General features: G+C 36.7%; 1 long non-coding RNA gene across 1 annotated transcript; it reads left to right on the plus strand.

Moving 5' to 3' along the window:
* Positions 1-6,265: 6,265 nt before the first annotated feature.
* LOC147341449 (uncharacterized) lies at positions 6,266-11,558 on the plus strand. The gene is made up of 2 exons (XR_015158768.1): positions 6,266-8,139; positions 8,845-11,558. It is a non-coding gene; the product is annotated as an uncharacterized LOC147341449 (long non-coding RNA).
* Positions 11,559-22,557: the final 10,999 nt, after the last annotated feature.

A 22,557-nucleotide genomic window follows, 5' to 3' on the forward strand; every position in this document is an offset into this window, starting at 1 on the left:
GGAATTGTAAATGAGTTTTGTGGTGTGAAATGTCTGCAGATTAATGTAAGCTTTATTTAAAACAACTTGTTTTTTTTTGAACCCTAATATTTTTCTTTTACTTTACTGTAGCAATTCACAGCAAATCAACTGCAGGAAGATTTAGCAGAGCAGTAATATCCTTTCTATTACGTTAGACACAATGGGTAACCAAGGTCTTCCAAGAAATCATTTTTCTTCTCTGCAATTGGTCCATAATTTCATATAAATCTGAGGATAAATAGAGAAAAATCACAATTTTAGAAAGTGTAGGCTTAGTGCATGTAAATTTGTTTTTAGTTTTGGTTGATTTAGCATTTTACATACCATACAAGTCCCCATCGGAGAAGGCAATGGCACCCCACTCCAGTACTCTGCCTGGAAAATCCCATGGATGGAGGATCCTGGTAGGCTGCAGTGCATGGGGTCGCTAAGAGTCGGACACGACTGAGCAACTTCATTTTCACTTTTCACTTTCATGCATTGGAGAAGGAAATGCCAACCCACTCCAGTGTTCTTGCCTGGAGAATCCCAGGGCCGGGGGAGCCTGGTGGCTGCCGTCTGTGGGGTCACACGGAGTCGGACACGACGGAAGTGACTTAGCAGCAGCAGCAGCAACAAGTCCCCATGCTATACAGAATGAGGATTCAGCTGAGTTCAAGAGAGGTAGTGATATTTAGATAGCTTAATGAATATGACCTGTATTACACAGACACAAAATCCCCTTATATCTGTGATGTTTCAGACCAAAAGTAGAAAACCTTCCAACCCCGATGTACCAAAGTTTGAACTCGTCTGTTGGAACATGTATGTATGTGCATACATGTGTTAGAGGAAGGGGATTTAAGATTGAACACCATAGAATAAAAACCCTTTGTATCAGGAAGTCGTTGCTGTGTAACAAAACACCTTACACATTGGTGGCTTTAAACAGGAGCTGTAGGCTTGTCAGTAAATGGTGGAGCAGTTAGTCTGGTCTCATTTATGCATCTGCAATTATCTGAGTTTTCTGGAGGTTGGATCATTTAGGATGGCTTCAGCTTAGATGACTGGACTCTTTTCCACTTTCCCTTGCATTGGTGTGTTCATAACATGATGAGGGTCTACTAGAGAAAATATAAATGAGTGAAGACTCCTCTTGTGTCACATTTGCTAATATTCTATTTGGAAATGAAGTTACAGCTCCAAACACAAAATGAAGGCATGGGGAAGAACACATGGCCTCAAGTAGGCACATACTACAACGTCCCATAGAGATGTATATGGATTTATTGATGGGTGAGGTATTTGAGCCATTTTTTTTTCAATCCATCTACCGTGTTCTTTAAGTATAAAGAACTAACATCTAGGGGACTAAGTATAAAGAATTAACATCTTTTAATTTTTAAAATTTTATTTGTGCTAATATTTAAAAGCTATATTCATATACTACAAATAGACATAACTGAATCAATAGTGGGCATCAAATGTAAATAATGAAAAAGATATGATGTCTGCAAAATTTCTAAGTAGATCCAAAAAGAATGATTAGAAATTTACTGTTGCTTTGAAACAGAACTTTAATTTGGAAGTATTCTCTTATATTCTTTTTAAAATTAATTTTTATTGGAGTATAGTTGCTTTACAATTTTCTGTTAGCTTCTACTGTACAGCCAAGTGTTATCAGCTATATGCATGCATATATTCCACCCCCTTTTTAAAATTTTCTTCCAAAAAAGGTCACCAGAGGGGATTGAGTAGAGTTTGAAATGGTAAAATCTTTTGAAGCAAAATTGGTGAGGATCCATGGACGTGGTTGATGGTTCATATACCAATGAAAATCAGCTTCCATCTTGTTTTCAATAAACATGAAACAGGTTGCTGATGCTTTGAGAAGTGAAGTGTGTTATGTTCATAATGAATACTACTTGGGTTAAAATAAGAGAACCATAATGTCCAGTACAAGGAAAGAAATTATCCTCTATACTTTGCATTGAGCATGGTGTTGTTTGTCTATAACTTTAAGTAACATTTATATCTCACCTATTATGTGTCACAATTTAGGAAGGACATTAGTGAACTGGAGCATTACCAGAGGGGGACAAAGGGAATAGTGAGGAATCTGAAAGCAATCTAGGAGGGAGTGGTTGAAGAATTTGATGACTTATGGTCTATAAAAGAGAAGACTTAGAGGGGATATAGACAACATATTAAAATATGTAAAGGGTTGTCACATGGAAAAGGTATAACATTGGTCTATATTATTCTGGAAGGCAGAGCAACCTATTGCCTTTGGAATAAATACCAAGCTCTTAACTGTGACCTACAAGGTCCGCCGTGATTTGCTTCTGCCTATTTCTTGCCTCATTGCCTGCATTTCCTTCTTGCTCACTGCTGTCCAGGTACACTGGCGCCTTGCTATTCTTTGTGCACAATAGTTGCACCTCTACCCCAGGGCCTTGTTACTTGCTGTCTCTTATTCCTCCATGTAAAACTCTTCCCCAGAATATTTGCATAGTTCTCTCCTACTAGTTATTAAGGTCTTAGCTCAAATGTCACCAGCTTGGAGAGATCTTCCCTGACCAAGAAATCCCTATGACTTCTACTTTTTGTTATTTATTACAGAACATTTTTGGTCTTATTACTGTACTTGCTTGCTTGGTTGCTATTTATGTCCTTACAAATTGAAAGGAAGCTCCCTGAGATTAAAGATTTTTTCTTTTGGTCTTGTTTCCTGCTCTATCTCCATCATACCTAAATTAGTACCTGGCACATGGTAGGTTCTCAATAATTGTCTATTGAATGAATTAATAAATTAATAATTTCACAGGTGTTTCCTGGGGTATCTTGTGAAGTAATGGGTTTCATCTCTGTAAGTGTTTAAGTAGAGGTCAGTAGAGGTTGGATGACCATCTATTCATAAAGTCCTACATTAGCTAGTAATGTTGCCTTGATGACCTCTAGGAATCCTTTGGATTCAGATATTTTATGATGTCTGATATCTTGTGAGAATGCTGTATTATAATATCTACAACCTAGTATTCATTCAGATTCATTATATTGAGGATTTTAAGATTAATTTATACCATATTTTAAAAGGTATACCATAATGTTTGTGACAAATTTTGTAAGATCAGTGTATCACCACATGAGACACACTGAGATTTATCCACAGTTATGATCTGTTTACTTTTTGCTAACTTTGAGCAGTCAGAGAGTTGAGTTAAAGCCAGTGCAATATGGGGCTATAGGATTCCAAATGAACTCTGTGTTGATGGTCTTCTGTTACACTCTTCTTACTTTCTCCTGAAGGAAAGCCTTCATGAGAACATTAGAATCAGCTTGACCTTGAAGGGCTGGGCAAACTTTGGATTATAGGAAACATTTTAGGCTGGGGGAGGAGCCCGAATTAAGGCATGGCCATGGCAATGAACATAGGATGTATGTCAAAGAAGTGAAACAGCCAGCTTCATATGAACAGGCAATATGTTTTCAAACAAGGTGGGGAGATGGAACAGGATAAGCAAAGTTAGCTTGACTCATAGAGAAGCTTGACTACCAGATTAGGTGTGAATTTTATCTGTAGAGAGTCTTGTGTAAGGGAAGGATGTACATCTTCAAGCCTAGCTAAGAATTCTGCATGACATGAAATCTAACTCCAACTTTTTTTTTTTTTTTGGAAGGGGATGGTGAGACCCAGAGAGAATAAATATCTTGCTCATGTTTACCCAGCCAGTTTACAGCATAGCTGGGAAGAGAACTGAAGCTTTCTGATTACTAGCCCAGTATATTTTTCCATTATATCATGAAAGAGATGAGGTCAGAATGGTACTTGAACTTTTAGGTATTACATACTTATTTAAATGGGCAAGTCATACATTAGACTGAATTCCTTACTAACAGATGTTCGGAAGTAACTCCTGAGGGCTGTGGGGGTAACAAACACCTGGTAATGACTGCTTTGATAAAGAGCTGTACCACAGGGCACTGTGTTCCTCTGCAAACACGAAGACCTTCTATACTGTATCAGCTGTGGGTGGCCCAGCTGGGGAGATGATTAAATTTAGACATTAGATGGGAATGATCAAGTACCAGTCACCACCTGCTCAGTGGTTTACTTTAATTTCCAAATGCTGCACTGGCTAGAATCCCTCTGTTTTAATTGATGGATATTCTATTACTTGGCGGCCCAGTGCACTCCATTTCCAAAGGCCATCACTATCCATCACTGCTTTGGGTTAGACTAGGGCAATTCATAGTTGTTAGAGCCGCCATTTTGATTGGGAAATCCAGACTGGGGACATGGGTGACATGGTAACTGTTCAGGCCGAAGTTTCAGCCTCACGATTGATGTTTTCTTAAGGAAAGGAAACTGGAACTACTGCTGATGCTCCCTGGGGGTTCTATAGAAGCTATTCCTTGTGACATACCCTACTACCCTTCCGTCAGTGAATTGCTCTGAATTTACAAACTTTATTGCTTTAGAAGCTTAGAGTCAGGCAGACTTGGTTGCAAATCCTTGTTCCACCATTTACTAGCTGAGTAACTTTAGACAATTCACCAAAACTCTTGTTTTCTCAGCTATATAATGAAAATAATAGTATTTATCTAATAGAGTTTTCTGGGGGTATCAGATGACATTTCTATGTATGTGGTATTCAAATTACCATTACAACTGTAGTCAGATCAAATTGAAACTAAACAACCTTGTCTTTGTAACTTACATTCTCATAATGGTAATCTTAAGTTTATCCTGTTGTATAAAATAGGACCTTGAGAGAAAGGGATGCTGTGTGGGTTAGTTTAGATACGATATAGTGAATAAATAATCCAAATCTGATTCAAAAGGTTCTGTCTGGGAAAGGGCAGGTGTGGATATAGTATTATATGGGGATCCTAGGTAGTCAAAAAGTAGCATGAGGTCACATGTCATGAAGATCTGTGCCGAAAGGGAGATTAGTGTAGAAAAGACCCAACAAATTCTACAATGAGAAAATGCTTTTAAAGTCTATGATAAGTCTTTTTTTTCAGGCAGGCAGAAAAGAATACTAGGTTGGGATTTATGAACCCTGACACTTAGTCCTGATTCTGTTATTCACTAGCTTTGTGATTTTATGTAAGTCACGTAACATCTGTAGACTTCAATCTCTTCATCTATAAAGTTAGTGTTAAACTAGACCAGGAGTTGGTAAATATGTCTCATAGCTAAATCTGGCCTTTTTGTACAACCTGCAAGATAAGGATTTTTTTTTAAAGATTTATTTTAAAAATAAAAAGCAGAAATATTTGAGAGAGAGCTGAGTGGTCCTTGAAGCCTAAAATATTTACTATCTTGTTCTTCACAAAGTTTGGCAATCTCAACTGGACTCAGTGACCAGTTGGGTCATTTTCAAGGTTGACAGTCTACAATTCTAGTACTTGGCTGATTTGTTGTAGTTTCAATGGACACACTTTTTTTCACTTTCAACTTTTACATTTACACAGCATGTACATAATCCATTGAATAATAGACTGTTAGAAAATAAATGGCATTTAGCAGTCACTTCATCCAGCCCTTCATTTTCAGATAAGAATGTTGAGGGCTACAAAATTTATTTTGTCATCATCTTGTATCTTACTAGTGGCAATGAAGTGAAAGTCGCTTAGTCGTGTCTGACTCTGCGACCTCATGGATCACATAGTCCATGGAATTCTCCAGACCAGCATTCCGGAGTGGGTAGCTGTTCCCTTCTCCAGGGGATCTTTACAACCCAGGGATTGAACCCAGGTCACCTGCATTGCAGGTGGATTCTTTACCATCTGAGCCACCAGGGCAGCCGGTATGAGTGGCAGAACCAAGACCAAAACCTGGATCTTTTCATTTTTATGTAGTCTTTTTTTTGTATTATACTCTCATACTTCAACAGCACTCATTTCAAAGCTCTTAACACTTTCCCATCTTCTGCCTTCTTTACCCACCAGATCGACTCCTTTACTTTGCTTCTTGCTGCTGCTACTAAATATTGGTACCATCTGTACACCATACAAAGACTGCTGCTGCTGCTGCTAAGTCGCTTCAGTTGTGTCTGACTCTGTGTGACCCCATAGACGGCAGCCCACCAAGCTCCTCTGTCCACAGGACTCTCTAGGCAAGAATACTGGAGTGGGTTGCCATTTCCTTCTCCAACAAGGACTGCTATAAGACTACAAAACATGAGAGTAACGTGTAGATAAGAGCAATTAATGAATATTTTAGTGTGTTTGATATTATATAAATTTTACTGTCAGCATTAAGATAATTTGGGGGTAAAGTTTTGAACAAAGTAAGGCTGAAGAAAGCTAATGGACTGTGATGGGTAAACATTGCTTTGATATATATTAATATGCTCAGCTGATATTTATACTGGAAGTAAATAACATGACAGAAAATATACATCACATTTAATTTTACATAGTGACAGGAGATTCAGCTCAACTAGGCTAGATACTTAACTTCTCTGTTATCTGCACACTTCTTCCTGTCCCAGAGAAAACAACTCTGTAAAGTCAGCTAGATGTGGCCCTGGAGGGAGCTACTGAGAATTCGGTTATCAATCTTATTTGAAGTCACTGTTTTGCTATGCAGCCAGTAAATTTCATTCCTCTTTTAGGTCTGTCTGTCTTCTGTATTAGATGTCAAGTAACTAGCTTTTGGGAAAACTACTGTGAGGCATGTGTTCAAATTGCTATGGAAATAAAAATATGGTCTTCACTGGATACTAAGGTCCTTGAAGGCAGAGACAGCATCTTCTTTCTTACTGTATCCCATAGATATACTTTCATTTAGGCTTGGTTTGATGTTGGTTGAGTTACAATCCTTGAAACTGCAGGAGCTTCCCCAAAGGGCCTGCCTCATTCCTTCTAGCTTTATCTGTACTTCTGTGTATTTTAGAAACTCCTGGGATCACTGAAACCCTCACTGATCCCTTCCCATCTCAATTTACTGTCCTTTGCTCACAATTTCATCTTTCTCCACAAGACTTTTTTAAAGTGGAGTCCACTTGGTGTTTTTTATTCTTCTCAATGTTAGGCAGAAAAATATTGAATTGATTTGAATTTAAATAGCTAAATACATAACTGTGTGACATTTGTTATTGAAAACTTTTGTGTAGGTCTTGCTTTCTAGCTTGATTGAAGGTCAGTTATCAGTTTTCAGTGGTCATAAATGCAAATAGAAGTTAATAGCATAGTTTGGATTTCTCCAGGCTGCACCTAAAATATAGTGCTCCATGAGCACTGGATGAGGAGTGAGAGGACCAGGGTCTTAATCTGGTGGCTAGTATGACCTTCGGCAAATGAGTTGATATCTTAGTGCCTCATCTATAAAAGGATGGAGTTAGAAGAGGTAATCACTCTGGTGACTTTCCAGTTAAGTCATTTGATGACTCACCAGTCCTCTTGTAAGAAGCAAGCTAGTGTAATCCAGCAGTCAATTTGAAGGCTAAATCTGACCCCCAAACCTGTTTTTGTACTGTAATCAAAGAGTTTTTTTTTTTCATTTTAAAGAGTTATAGAAACAAAAACAAGAATAGTATGCAACAGAGACTTATGTGGTACACAAAGCCTTATCCAAACCACTTACAGAAAACGTTCGCTGACCTCTTGTATAAGGGATGTGAGCATAGCCACTGTGCCACCTCTATCTTCTTACCATTTCAATCACCTAAGGTATATTTTGACATTTTCTGTGCCCTAATCTCTTCTTCTACAAGATGAACACAATAATTGTGCAAATATGGTTGTTGTGAAGATTAAATGAGTTTATTGAGGGCAGGAGGAGAAGCGGGTGACAGAGGATGAGACAGTTGGATGGCATCATTGATTCAATGGACATGAGTTGAACAAACTCTGGGAGATAGTGAAGGACAGGGAAGCCTGGCGTGCTGTAGTTCATGGGGTCGCAAAGAATTGGACATGACTGAACAACAGCAACAAATATTTTTAAAGAATTAGGAAGTCCTGCCATAGAATTCTTAACAAATGCCAACTTTTGTCATTATTTGTATATTCCCTCACAGCTGGTAATCAGCCAATTGAAAAGACGGAGATTATGGAGGGCAAATAAGAGAACTTTGAACCATGATATTTTAGAATTGAAATGGGACTCCCACACCATCTAATCAGGTCATTTTTTTTTTTCAAATTAGTTATATCTTTTATATATATATATATATTATTTTTGACTTTACAATATTGTATTGGTTTTGCCATATATCAACATGAATCCGCCACAGGTATACACGTGTTCCCCATCCTGAACCCTCCTCCCTCCCTGTCATTTTTATTAGAGGTGCTTTAACAGACTCAGGAAAATCAAGTGATTTATCCACAGTCAGAGAGTTTGTGGCTGGCCGATTCTGTAAAGTTTTCTTTGATAAAAGAGTCACATCATGATTCTTAACCTTAGACCGAGACTCAGGAGCTCATTTATTTTTAGCTTTTTGTTATGAAAGAAATTTAGGCTTATAGAAAAGTTAGACAAATAGTACAAAGAATTTCCATATACCCTGCACTCAGATTTGTATTCCCAAATGTTTGTATTACTCTCTGTTCCTGTAGATAGTTATAGATAAAAATGGTTTTCCCCTGAACTGCTTAAGAGCAAGTTACAAATATGATGTTTCTGTTTTTCCTAAAATCAAGGAACATTATTTATGTGACCATAGAACAGTATCAAAATTAAAAAAAAAAACAGTATTATTTCTTCTGTAATCTTTATTCAAATGTTGCCAAATGTCTGATCAATGTCCTTTTATAGCAAAAGCATTTCTTAATTGGATCTTTGAGAGTACAAATTTAGTTTTTAATAGGAGAACATTTCCCTTGTAGATGTTCGAAGATTCCCTAATAAAATGTATTTCTGAACTTCTCAACATGCCGATTCCATGCATTTTAAGGACAGAGGTGAGTTTCCTTTGAGGTATCTTCTTTTTCTTCTTTTTCTTTGCCCTCATCAGTCCAAAGTGGTCAGCAAGATGCAAGTAATATTTCCTCATAGACTAGCGGAAACCATTAGCGCAAGTGACATGTTACTGGGCTTTAAGTGGTTTTGTGCAGTGTGGTCCAACACTTAGATGAATGGTTATTTGTATTTAAACCTTAGAGTGAAAATGAAGTAAGATTTTGGCACATTTTACCTCCTGCTGAAAACAGACAAGTAAAATCCATAAAATTAAGACTTAGATCAAATCTATTCTATTTACTTAGCAAATGACAGATTGATAGGACCATCTCTTGGAACACTTTCAGAGGTTTATCTGAGGCTGATAGAGGTGAAGATGTGTAAGAGAAAAGATCCCTGTTTTGAATTCTTTCCTTTTATCTTGTTTGGCCAATATCCCAAGAGGAAAGATTTGTATACAACTGTTTATTCAGAAAGATGAGAAAACCATACCCATGTCTCATTATAGCATTGTCTTGGGGTTCCTGTCTGAAGGGCTAGATTGTACTACGACCAGGTTGCTTTGGTATATTTATTTGGTAAAAAACCTTGGCAGAAGGTGGAGGAGTTCTCAGTGCTCCAGTGTACTAACTACTGAGCAGCTGTGCAAGGTACATCTTTATGGTGGGATTCTTGTCTTACAAATGCTGTTCATTTTATAATTGCTTTTTAAGGCTAAAGTAGAGGTAAGATCATTGTTATTCATGCAGCCTTCTATTGTTTGGATTGAAGAGTTATTTCTGTAGCAATTCTTGGCTCCCTCTATATGTGACTACTGAGTACTTTTTTGCTCAGCCCCTGGTATTTTTTTTTTTCTTTAAACATTTTGTTGTAAAGTATAATGGACATGCTGGAGAAGGAAATGGCAACCCACTCCAGTGTTCTTTCATGGAGAATTCCAGGGAAGGAGGAGCCTGGCAGGCTGCAGTCCATGGGATTGCAAAGAGTTGGACACGACTGAGCGATTTTCACTTATAATAGACATGCAGAAGAGGGCACAAAAGATATAGCTTATGAATTTTCACAATGTAAATATTCACATGTAACTCTCAAAATGCTCAGATGAAAAGATAGAAGACTACCATATACTCGAGAAGCCACTCCTTACCCTTTCCAAAGTCCTCATTCCTCACTGGTCCTTATAGATAACCTCTGTCCTCACAGTTACAGGCGTTACTTCCTTAGTTTTCTCTAAATATTTACCACCCAAATGTATATTCCTGAATTCTATAGTGTTCCTTTTTTTGGACCTCTGTATAAATGGAATTATACAATATGTATTTTTTTGATCCTTTTTTTTGCTCAGTGTTATGTTTATGAGATTCATCAATATTCCTGTTTGTTGGTACATTTTGTTCTTTTTGTTGTTTTGCAGTAAAGATGCTACATTGTCCTTCAGTAAGTAGACACTAAGTTTTCAGCTATTATGAATAATGCTTTTTTGTGTGTAAGTACATGTATTTCTGTTGGATATATACTTAAGAGAGAGTTGTGGGGTCGTATAGGGAGACTATATCCTGGTTCGCTTAATTCAGTTCTGGTTAATACCTACTGTCCTGGTATAATTGTTTATAGTACCCCATTTCACTCTCAAAAATATCTTTCTTTGAATAATAGCATAGGATATCATAATCATGGGATTTATTTTAAAGCTTAGATTTAAGACAATTCCAAGTGGGTTTTCAATGCAGTTGTATCAATTTAAATACAATTTAAGGACATTACCTGCAATATGAGATTTTCTGTTGCTCCTCATCTTCATGAATACTTGTTATTTTCAGTCTTTTAAATTTTAGCTCTTCTGGTGGGTGTGTAGCAGTATATCATAATTTTAACTGTTATTTCCTCGATTATCATCAAAATTGAACACTTTTCAAGCATTTATTGGCCATTTGGATTTCTGCTTTCTGTTTGTGCATAAATTGCTCATTTGTGACAATTCCTTGAGTTCTTTCATGTTTCTTTTTATATTGAAAGCTGTATTATAAGGTGATACATTTAGACTTGTATCACTCATGGTTACTACCTGTAATGATCCTCTTTGTGTAAACATGTATTGTATCTGATGTTAATAAAGCTATGTCCACTTCCTATTTGTCATTGTTTCAATATCATATCTTATGAAGATGTGCAGTTTTCTCAACTCTGTTTGTTGAAGTGACTGTCCTTTCACTATTGTGTATTTTTCATACCTTTGTCAAAGATCGGGTGGCTTAAATATTCATTCATTTATTTCTGGTCTCCCAGTTCTGGTCCATTTATCTCTATGTCTTTTTTCATGTGAGGATCATATTGTTTTGATTACTATAGCTTTGTAATGTATTTTGAAATCTGGAACTCCTATGCCCCAAGCTTTCTTCTTCTTTTTCAAGATTGATTTGGCTATTTTGGATCTTTTGTGATTGTATATAAATTTTAGGGTGCTTTTTGTATTTCTGTAAAAAATGTCATTTGTATGTTGATAGTGAACATATTGAATCTGAGTAGAGTGGACATTGCAATCTGTGAATGTGGAATATCATTCTATTTGTGTCTTATCTAATGCTTTCATCAATGATTTGTGCAGTTCAAATATAAGTATTTCACCACTTTGTTAAGTTTATTCCTAGGCATTTTATTCTTTTTGGGATGTCCTTGACTTATTAAAGTCTAGAGTAATTGGCAATATTCCCTTCCTCTAAGAGAACTGAACAATCTCAGAATACGTAAATGCCACTTTCCCCTGTTCCTGACATAGGCTGTTCTTGACATGCCTAAGTGGCTCAGGTGGTAAAGAATCCACCTGTAATGTGGGAGACCTGGGCTTGATCTCTGGGTTGGGAAGATGTCCTGGAGGAGGGCATGACAACCCATTCTAGTACTCTTGCCTGGAAAATCCCATGGATGGAGGAGCCTGGTAGGCTACAGTCCATGGGGTCACAAAGAGTTGGACATGACTGAACAACTTCACTATGTGTGTGTGTGTGTGTGTGTGTGTGTGTAGGCTTCCCTGGTGGCTCAGATGGTAGAGGTTCTGCCTGTAGTGCAGGAGACCCAGGTTTGAACCCTGGGTTGGAAAGATCCCCTGGAGAAGGGAATGGCAACCCACTCCAATATTCTTTCTTGGAGAATTCCATGGAGAGAGGAGCCTGGTGGGCTGAAGTCAGTGGGGTCACAAAGAGTCAGACACAGCTGAGTGATTGACACGTTCTCTTTCATATACACACACGCACATAAACTTAATTATTTTTTATATAGTAAATTGTGTAGATACACTCAAATACTATTTCCCCCATTTCCCCACTTTATTGAGATATAATTGACATATAATTTTTGGCAAGTTTAAGGTATGAAATGCAACTTGACATGTAAATATTGCCAAAAGATTCCCACAATAAGGTTAGTTTACACCTCTATCATTTCATGTGATTTAATTACTTTTTTAAAAAATTTTGTTTTATTTTTAAACTTTACATAATTGTATTAGTTTTGCCAAATATCAAAATGAATCCATCACAGGTATACATGTGCTCCCCATCCTGAACCCTCCTCCCTCCCCATACCATCCCTCTGGGTCGTCCCAGTGCACTAGCCCCAAGCATCCAGTATCGTGCATTGAACCTGGACTGGCATCTCGTTTCATACATGATATTTTACATGTTTCAATGCCATTCTCCCAAATCTTCCCACCCTCTCCCTCTCCCACAGATTCCATAAGACTGTTCCATACATCAGCGTCACTTTTGCTGTCTCGTACACAGGGTTATTGTTATCATCTTTCTAAATTCCATATATATGCGTTAGTATACTGTATTGGTGTTTTTCCTTCTGGCTTACTTCACTCTGTATAATAGGCTCCAGTTTCATCCATCTCATTAGAACTGATTCAAATGTATTCTTTTTAATGGCTGAGTAATACTCCATTGTGTATATGTACCACAGCTTTCTTATCCATTCATCTGCTGATGGACATCTAGGTTGCTTCCATGTCCTGGCTATTATAAACAGTGCTGCGATGAACATTGGGGTACACGTGTCTCTTTCCCTTCTGGTTTCCTCAGTGTGTATGCCCAGCAGTGGGATTGCTGGACTCAAGAAACAAGAAAAAAGTCAAATAAATAACCTAACTCTACACCTAAAGCAACTAGAAAAGGAAGAAATGAAGAACCCCAGGGTTAGTAGAAGGAAAGAAATCTTAAAAATTAGAGCAGAAATAAATGCAAAAGAAACAAAAGAGACCATAGCAAAAATCAACAAAACCAAAAGCTGGTTCTTTGAAAGGATAAATAAAATTGACAAACCATTAGCCAGACTCATCAAGAAACAAAGGGAGAAAAATCAAATCAATAAAATTAGAAATGAAAATGGAGAGATCACAACAGACAACACAGAAATACAAAGGATCATAAGAGACTACTATCAAAAATTATATGCCAATAAAATGGACAACGTGGAAGAAATGGACAAATTCTTAGAAAAGTACAACTTTCCAAAACTCGACCAGGAAGAAATAGAAAATCTTAACAGACCCATCACAAGCACGGAAATTGAAACTGTAATAAAAAATCTTCCAGCAAATAATTACTTTTTTATATATAAGGATGGGAACATTTAAGATCTACTGTATTAACAACTTACAATTGTACAATAGGGTATTGTTAACTGTAGCCACCATGCTGTACATTAGATCTCCCAAATATATTCATTCTGTAACCAGGCCTTTGTACCCTTTGACCAGCATCTTCTCATTTCCCCTACACCCTAGGCTTGGTCAGGACCAATCTAAACTTTGTTTCTGTGAGTTTGGCCTTTTTAGATTCCACCTGTAAGTGAGAATATACAGTATTTGTCTTTATCTGTCTGAATTACTTCACAGAGTATAATGTCCTCAGGGTTCATCTTTGTTGTTACAAATGGCAGGGTTTTCTTATTTTGTATAGCTGAATAATATTCATACAGATGAATTCACATATACCTGTATGAGTGCATTTTTTTATCCATACACTGAATGCATTGATATAACCTGAGACTAGTGTATGGATAAAGAAAATGTCAATCTCTCAGTAGAAACTTAGAGTGTTTCTATATCCTGACTATTGTGAATAATGCTGCAATGAATATGGGTATGCAGATATCTCTGTGAGATAGTGATTTCATTTCCTCTGGATATATACTGAGAAACAGGATCGATGAATAATATGATATTTCTATTTTTAATTTTTTGAGGAACATCCGTACATTTACATTCCTAACAACAGTATACCAGGTTTCCATTTCCTCTATGTCCTAGCCAACAGTTGTTATCTTTTGTGTTTTTCATTAACAATTTGTTAAAAATGCAGTATCTGCAAAATGCAATGTAGTGAAGCACACTAAAATGTGATATGCCTGTATTTCTTGTTGACTTTTAATCTGGATGATCTGTCCAGTATTGAACATGGGGTGTTGAAGTCTCATATTTTTCTTGTATTTTTGTCTGTTTCAGTCTTCATGTCTGTTACAATTTACTTAATTTTAGGTGCTCCAATTTTGTATTCATATATATTTGTAATTGTTACATTCTCTTGATTTATTGATTCCTTTGTCATAATATAATGTCCTAGTTTTTCTCTACTTACAGTTTTTTACTTAAATTTTATTTTGTGTCATAAAAGAACTGTCGTCCTTGTTCTCTTGCAGTTTCCATTTACATGGATGATCTTCTCTATCCGTTCACTTGGATCCTTTGTGTGTCTTTAAAGTTGAAGTGAGTGTCTTACAGGCAGCATATAGTTGGGTCTTGTTTCTTTAAAGTCATCCAGCCATCCAGTGCCTTGTGACTGGAGAATTTATCAATAATCCATTTACATTTAAAGTAATTATTGATACCTAAAGACTTACCAATGCTATTTTATTAATAGTTTTCTGGTTATTTTGTAGTTTTGTTGTTCCTTTTTTCCTCTCTTGCTTTCTTCCTTTGTGAATTGGTGATTTACCACAGTGTTGCCCTTTGATTCTGTTTTTACTTTTTTGTATATGCTGTAGGTTTTTGTGTTGCAGTTACCATTAGGCTTACATAATGCATTTATATATATATATATATAAAATATATGTTTATATATATATAATATATATAAATATACACAACAACCCGTTTTAAAATGATAGCTTCACTTGTATTCAAAAGCTCTAAACTTTTACCTCCCCCCAACATTTTATGTTTTTGATGTCACAGTTTACATCTTTTTATATTGTATATCCATTGTCACATTATTTTACTTATGTGTGTTAGTCATTCAATTGTGTCCGACTCTTTGCAACCCCACAGACTATAGCCTGCCGGGCTTCTCTGTCTGTGGAACTCTCCAGGCAAGAATACTGGAGTGGATTGCCATTCTCTTCTCCAGAGGAACTTCCCAACCCAGGGATTGAACCCTGGTCTCCTGCATCACAGGCAGATTCTTTACCTTTAAATTCTTTTGTCCTTTTACTTTTACACTAAAGTGATTAACACACCACCGTATTACAATATTGGTGTGTTCTAAATTTGATTGTATACTTTACCAGTATGTTGTACAGTTTTGTATTATTTCATGTTACTAATTAGCATCCTTTTATTTCAACTTGGAGAACTCTCCAGCATTTCTTGTGAGGCAGGCATAGTGCTGATAAACTTCCTCAACTTTTGTTTGTCTGGGAAATTCTTTATCTTGTCTTTTTTGTCTAAAGGAAAACTTTGTCAGGCAAGGTGTTCTTGGTCAGCAGTTTGAATATATCATTGAACTATTTCCTGGCATCCAAGGTTTCTGTTTAGCAATCTACCAGTAGTCTTATGGAGACTTTCTTCACTCTTTTCATACTTTGTTCTCCTCTGTATAACTTCAGATGTCCTATCTTGTACTTCATAAATTCTTTCTTCTGCTTGATCCATCTTTTTGGCCTTTATTTCTGGGATTCAACTTTTACATATGTTAACTTTTCTTGCTGTATCCTTCATATCTCTTACTTTTCGTATCTATTTTCTATTCTTTCCTTCAAGTTGTCTCATCTTGGGTAGAGTTTTTTAAAATTACATATTAGTTTATTTTGTGATGTTAAGCTTATCATTTGCATTCCTCAGTTTGGTTAGTGGACTTTTTAGAAGTTTTGATTCTTTTTCAACCTTTCATTTATTTAAAAGTAATTTACTTTTGGTAAATAAAAGTTCCATGTTTTCTGTGTACAATGTGATGATTTGATATATGTATGCATTGTGAAATGATTATTAGAATCAAATTAATGAACAAATCCATCACCTCCCAGTTGTCTTTTTGTGTATGTGTGATGATTATACTTGGAATCTACTCTCTTAGAAAATTTCATAATGGAAGCTAGAGTGGTGGGTCACAGAAGCTGGTGGGTTGAGGGAAATGGAAGATGTTGATTAAAGAAGACAGACACTCATTTATAAGATGAATAATTTCTGGAAACCTAATGTATAGCATGTTGACTATAGTTAGCAATAATGTCTTCTTTTTATAATGTCAAATTCATTGCTAAAATTTTCAAATTGAGTGCTGTTTACGTGAAACTATTAAGCACAATGTGTTATACCTTTTAATCTTAACTTTCTATGAATTTTGTGGATCTCTTCTGTTTGTTCTGTTTCTCTCTTATGTTGTATTTCTGTTTTGTGTCTGATTATCTTTATTTTCTTTTTCTTTTTTGGTTGTGCAACATAACTATTGGTATCTTAGTTCCCCTAATAGGGATTGAACCCAGGACTTGGCAGTGAAAGTGTCAAGTCCTAACCACTGGACTTCCAGGGAATTCCCTTGTGTCTGATTGTCTTTGATGGCTTGCTGGATGTTGTCTTTCTTTCAGTAAATATTTTTCAAATATTTTAGAATAGTTTTTAGATTTACAACAAAACTGCAAAGAGTTTATTATCTCTTATTCTTAACATCTTAAGTTAATGCATCTTTTTTCAATAAATAAACCAATATCAATATACTATTAATAACTAATTTACACACTTTATTACAATTTCCTTCATTTTTTGCCTAATTTCTTTTTTTTCCTGTTCTAGAACCCTACCCAGGGTAGCATATTGTATTTAGTTGTCACTTATCCTAAGATGTCTCTTTGCTATGACAGTTTCTCAGACTTTCCTTGAGTTTATGATCTTGACAATCTTGTGAAATGGCTGTCAGTTAGCGTTGATCTGTGTTATAGTATCATGTGATTTAGATTTAGATTTACCACAAAACTGTCATACTAATTTTGAGATAAAAATGATTGTCTAAACAGCCGTTATTTGAGTGAAAGCAAGTCCACCCAGGTATGAGTGCAGTTTCTCTGAGTGGGTCCGATACTGAATAGAGGATGATGATTCTCAATTGCTAGCTTTGTGGAGGTGATTAGTTTATTGTATATTTTACTAATTGATAGAAAGTTTCCTTAGGTCTTCAGTAAATGTATATCATTAGCTAGGCGGTCAGTGGCCAAAATTCATCTCATATGACCAAAGTCAGATCTTGATATTTGGAAAACAACACACAAAATTTTCAGAGAACTGGAAGAAAAAGCACAAAACATATGGTAGTTAAGTAACAGTAGTTTTTTGTTAAACACCTGTGGATATCACCACAATTGTTCTTTATTTTCAGGAGCAATTGTTCTTTATTTTCAGAACAAAATATTTTTTATTTTGTTTTTTATTTTGGAAGCAATATATAGTCAAATATAAGTACATTCAGTAATAATAATGTTATGGCTACAGTTGATACTATTGATAACTGGAAAATATTCAATATTTTTTGAAAGCCGATATATTGTTTTAAAAGTGTAGATGATAAGAATGCTCTTTTGGCTGAAGCTTACATTAGCTATTTCCTGAACTAGGACATTTTCCTATATTATTTGGGATGATTGTTTTCAAAACATTCACATGACATTAGGCTCTTTATAACTTCAGCCCCTTTTAAAGGAGTTAACACGAGGAAAACAGGTCCCCTGTTTTCCAAATTATTTATATTTAAATTTTCCAAATTATCTATATTTAAAAAGGAACAAACAGCACACAGTCATGTGAGTGTGAGAATGGAGGCTTTCTGAGGTCACTGAAATAAATGAAGGCAACATTTTGTGAAAGGGAAAGGTTAATCCCATATAAATGAGAATGAGAGATGGCATAGAAAATGAGCAGCTAACAGCAAAAAGGAGAAACTGCAAAACTGAATGACGGTGAATTGATAGTAGGCATTTCACATGTCAGAAAGGAGGCACAGAAATGGTGAGGCGATTATAGGCCAGCTCAGAAAAGGAGTTTCTCATAAAAGAGGATAATGGCATATGAAATTGGCTAGGGGAATTGAAAAGGAAGAAAGTGGCAATATGGCATCGACAAAGCACCAAGTTAAAATGTAAGAAAACAAGAAATGGCAAACAGAGGAGCAAACTACCACCTGACTGTGATGAGATCAGCCAGGGTCCCCCAAGATTGTACTGCTGCATCTCTGCTCAACATGACCCACAGAAGGCATGGTGACTTTACCATGACACAGTCAGTGTCCTTTGGTATCTCTGATTCATTTTTATTACATAACCTGTAACTAAAAACTTCTCTCTTCTACGTATAAGGGTCTAATTTGTTAAAGATAACCAATGCTAGGTACATAACTGCTCCTCTAAACATATGGTAGAATTTTATATTTACTGCAGTCAAAGAAATACAGATTTTTTTTTTAAAGAATGCAGTTTACAAAGTTCTTGAACATAAGAGAGAATTCAAAGATGCTGTGTGTCAATATAGCATCACCTGAATTGTCTTCTTAAGCTTCAAGCTGCTGGAAGTTTGGGATTACGGCAGGTGCATCATTAAAAAAAAAAAAAAAAGGTATTTGGTCATGTTGGTGGTTACCATCTAGATGGTTCAGTTCAGTTCAGTCGCTCAGTCGTGTCCGACTCTTTGCAACCCCATGAATCACAGCACACCAGGCCTCCCTGTCCATCACCAACTCCCGGAGTTCACTCAGACTCACGTCCATTGAGTCGGTGATGCCATCCAGCCATCTAATCCTCTGTCGTTCCCTTCTCCTCCTGCCCCCAATCCCTTCCAGCATCAGAGTCTTTTCCAATGAGTCAACTCTTCGCATGAGGTGGCCAAAGTACTGGAGTTTCAGCTTTAGCATCATTCCTTCCAAAGAAATCCCAGGGCTGATCTCCTTCAAAATGGACTGGTTGGATCTCCTTGCAGTCCAAGGGACTCTCAAGAGTCTTCTCCAACACCACAGTTCAAAAGTATCAATTCTTCAGCATTCAGCTTTCTTCACAGTCCAACTCTCACATCCATATATAACCACTGGAAAAAACCATAGCCTTGACTAGATGAATAAAGCCTTATTTTTGGGACTTCTCTGATGGTCCAGTGGCTTAGACTCAGTGCTCCCCATGCAGGGGGCCTGGGTTTGATCCTTGGTCAGGGAACTAGATCCCACATGCTGCAACTAAAGATCACAGATCCCTCATGCTGCACAGCCAAATTAAATAAATAAATATTAAAAAATAAAACCTTATTTCCCCACGCTGTGATTATATATGTCTTGTTTCTTTTTTTTTTCCTTTTTTAAAAATTTTATTTTATTTTTAAACTTTACATAATTGTATTAGTTTTGCCAAATATCAAAATGAATCCACCACAGGTATACATGTGTTGTTTCTTAAGCCATCAGTTTCTCCTCTCATTTTGTGTCCTCATCAATTAAGAGTTAGTCAGCAATGTTAATGGGACTCTTAAAAAAGCATAATTGTATTAACCAGCTTCATTTTTTAGCGCTTTCTATTTGGGCAACCACTTTCCTATCCCTTATCTCATTTGATCTTTAGCATAATCCAGAGAAGTATGTTCGAGGGAGATTCTTTTTCCTTTGTTTAAATGTAAACTCAGAAAAAAAGGTTCAGTGACTTCTGCCAAGTTGTACAACTGGTGAGTGGCAGCATTTGGACTGTATCCCGTGTTTCCTGACAGCTAGTCCTGTGTTCTTCCTGCTGTACTACGCTTTCATTTTTAAAGTTCTTGCTACTTTGATTCTTAATTTATTACATTTCTTTCCTTTCATCCCTTTTCTCTTTTCCCTATTGCTAAGACAAAAAGCAAAGTCGTAGGAGCAAGTTTTCTTTTTAGAGAGCATGGGAATCCCTTGTGAGGTGAGGTTGTTTTAAGTTAAAAACTAAATTTATGGCTAGACAGGATGGCTATATTAAACTACTCAGATACATTCATACCCATATTTATGGATGTCTGGTCTCTTGGACTCTCCTTCTTCCTCCGTCCTTTCTGTGGTGTGTGTATGAAGAAGAGACACACAGAGAGAATGAGAAAGTTTGACTTCTTACTGAAGGTTATTAGGAGATCTTAGGTTCTATCTCTGAGAAGTAGCATAAAAATTACTAAGTATCATACAGTAACTACCTAGTATGTGTCAAATGTTGTATCAGGTCTTTATATCTAAAGAACAGTGTGATATCCTAGTTGCAAGGGCCACTATTCATCCTAGTTTTATTCTGACCCATAGGTAACTTCTTTGAAAAATAGGTTATACTTCTTTTATTCATAATCCCTGTATGAAGTACATTTTATGCAACTTGGAAATCAGAGATTTTTTCTTTCATTGTATCTACTTGCCTTGTCTGTTGTTTGAAACCATTAATACCCAAGAGGCCGGGCCTTGGTAGGTCAGTCCCATTTCAGGAAGCCAGAGGACGTTTTCCTTTCCAATTGCAGAGGAAAACATATTATGTAGTTGCTAAAGATATGGAACTTGGTTCCTTCATTTCTTTTCTTGAGTAATTACTGCCTGGCTCAGTGGCACATACAGGTGACAAAACTCTAGAAAGTCAGGCCAGAATGAAGATCCTGAGTATCTGAGAGATCTAGTTATAGCAGAGATTAGCAGTGAAAGGGAGGTAGGAAGGTAGGGAAGACATATTTTGATTCCATATAACTTTTTACTTATTCATTTTATTTTTGACTGTGCTGGGTCTTTGTTGGGCTTCCCTGGTGGCTCAGATGATAAAGCGTCTGCTTGCAATGTGGGAGACCTGGGTTCGATCCCTGGGTCAGGAAGATCCCCTGGAGAAGGATCTTTGTTGCTGTGTGGGCTTTTCTCCAGTTGTGGAGAGTGGGGGCTACTCTCTAGTTGTGGTGTAAGGGTTTCTCATCGCAGTGTATTCTCTTGATGTGGAGCACAGGCTCTAGGGTGCACAGGCTTCAGCAGCTGCAGCATGTGGGCTCAGTAGTTGTAGCTCGTGTGCTCTAGAGCACAGGCTTAATAGTTGTGGTGTATGGCTTAGTTGCTCCATGGCATGTGGGATCTTTCCAGATTAGAGATCCAACCCCAATCTGCATTGGCAGGTGGATTCTTCACCACTGATCTACCAGGGTGGCACCCATATAACATTTTAGAGTGTTAGCCTTAAATACTAAAACTAGACAGCCTTAACTAGGGAAGGTATGAAGATAATTTCCCAGTGTAAGAGAGCTACAGTTCTATTTGTAGTCACAAGAAGTATATGCTTAGAATCTAAAAAGTTGAGACAATGTTAACGTGATGGCCCTACTTTGTATGATGTGAGCATAAGTGAATAATTAGTTTGCTTTAACTAGAAATACTGCACCTGGTAGTTTGGTCATTTACCTGAATCCCTTGCAGTACTAACTCTTTTTACAGTGTGGCTGCCAGAACTCTCAACATTCCTGCAACTCAGTCTTTGGAATTGCCTTGTGACATTGTGACTCAATCTTTTAAATTTCTGCCCTTGTAACACAGATTTCTTCTTTGAGGTTATATTTAATTATTTTAAACAAAGCAGATGAAATGCCACTTACAATCAAAAAAGGCCTTCTGTGTATGCTTAAAAAATTGTGCTAATGTCTCCTACTAAACATATTTTTCACACAGCATTTTGAATGGCATTATTGGGATGAACTATATAGCCTCCCAATATGGCCATTTTATTTTATTTTTTTAATTTAAATTTATTTATTTTAATTGGAGGCTAATTACTTTACAATATTGTGTTGGTTTTGCCAATATGGCTATTTTAAAAGGTCTAGTATTCCAGTTTGCTGAAAATTAGTTTAGCCTCCTTCCACATCCTTACATTGTAAATTGTCTTTATAATCCTGTTTGGCGTTAGCCCATTTCTCATTTCTTTCTTTCATATAATAAGTATGCATTTTCAGCTACGGATTCATTTAAGCCCAGCTTAACTGAAAGAATAATCAAATTAATATATTTAATTTGCATTTAAGTTAGTTCTTAGGCCAGGGAAGTACTTTCCAACCACTAGGGTAGAATTCCTATGTTTTCCAGTGTGTTCCAGGTGAATATCCATTTTGTTAAAGGCTGTATCAACTGGGAGAGTGATGAAGATGTAGAAGGACGTCCTTCAGAGTAGAAGGACACTGGGCTCCTCACACCTCATCCCCCCACCATACATCAAAACCACAACTTGCACTGAAATCGACCTGGAAACTAGCAGAATAGTTCTTCTACAAGTAAAGAAAGATCCACTCAAAGTTTGGTAGGAAGAGAGGAGAAGCTATCTGATTGGAACCCTCACCTCTACTCTGTGCCGCAGAAGAGGAGGGGAATATTAGC

Source organism: Bos grunniens, chromosome X (assembly GCF_055505025.1).
Source record: "Bos grunniens cultivar Pamir isolate PY7600 chromosome X, Bosgru_T2T1.0, whole genome shotgun sequence".
Lineage (NCBI taxonomy): Eukaryota > Metazoa > Chordata > Mammalia > Artiodactyla > Bovidae > Bos > Bos grunniens.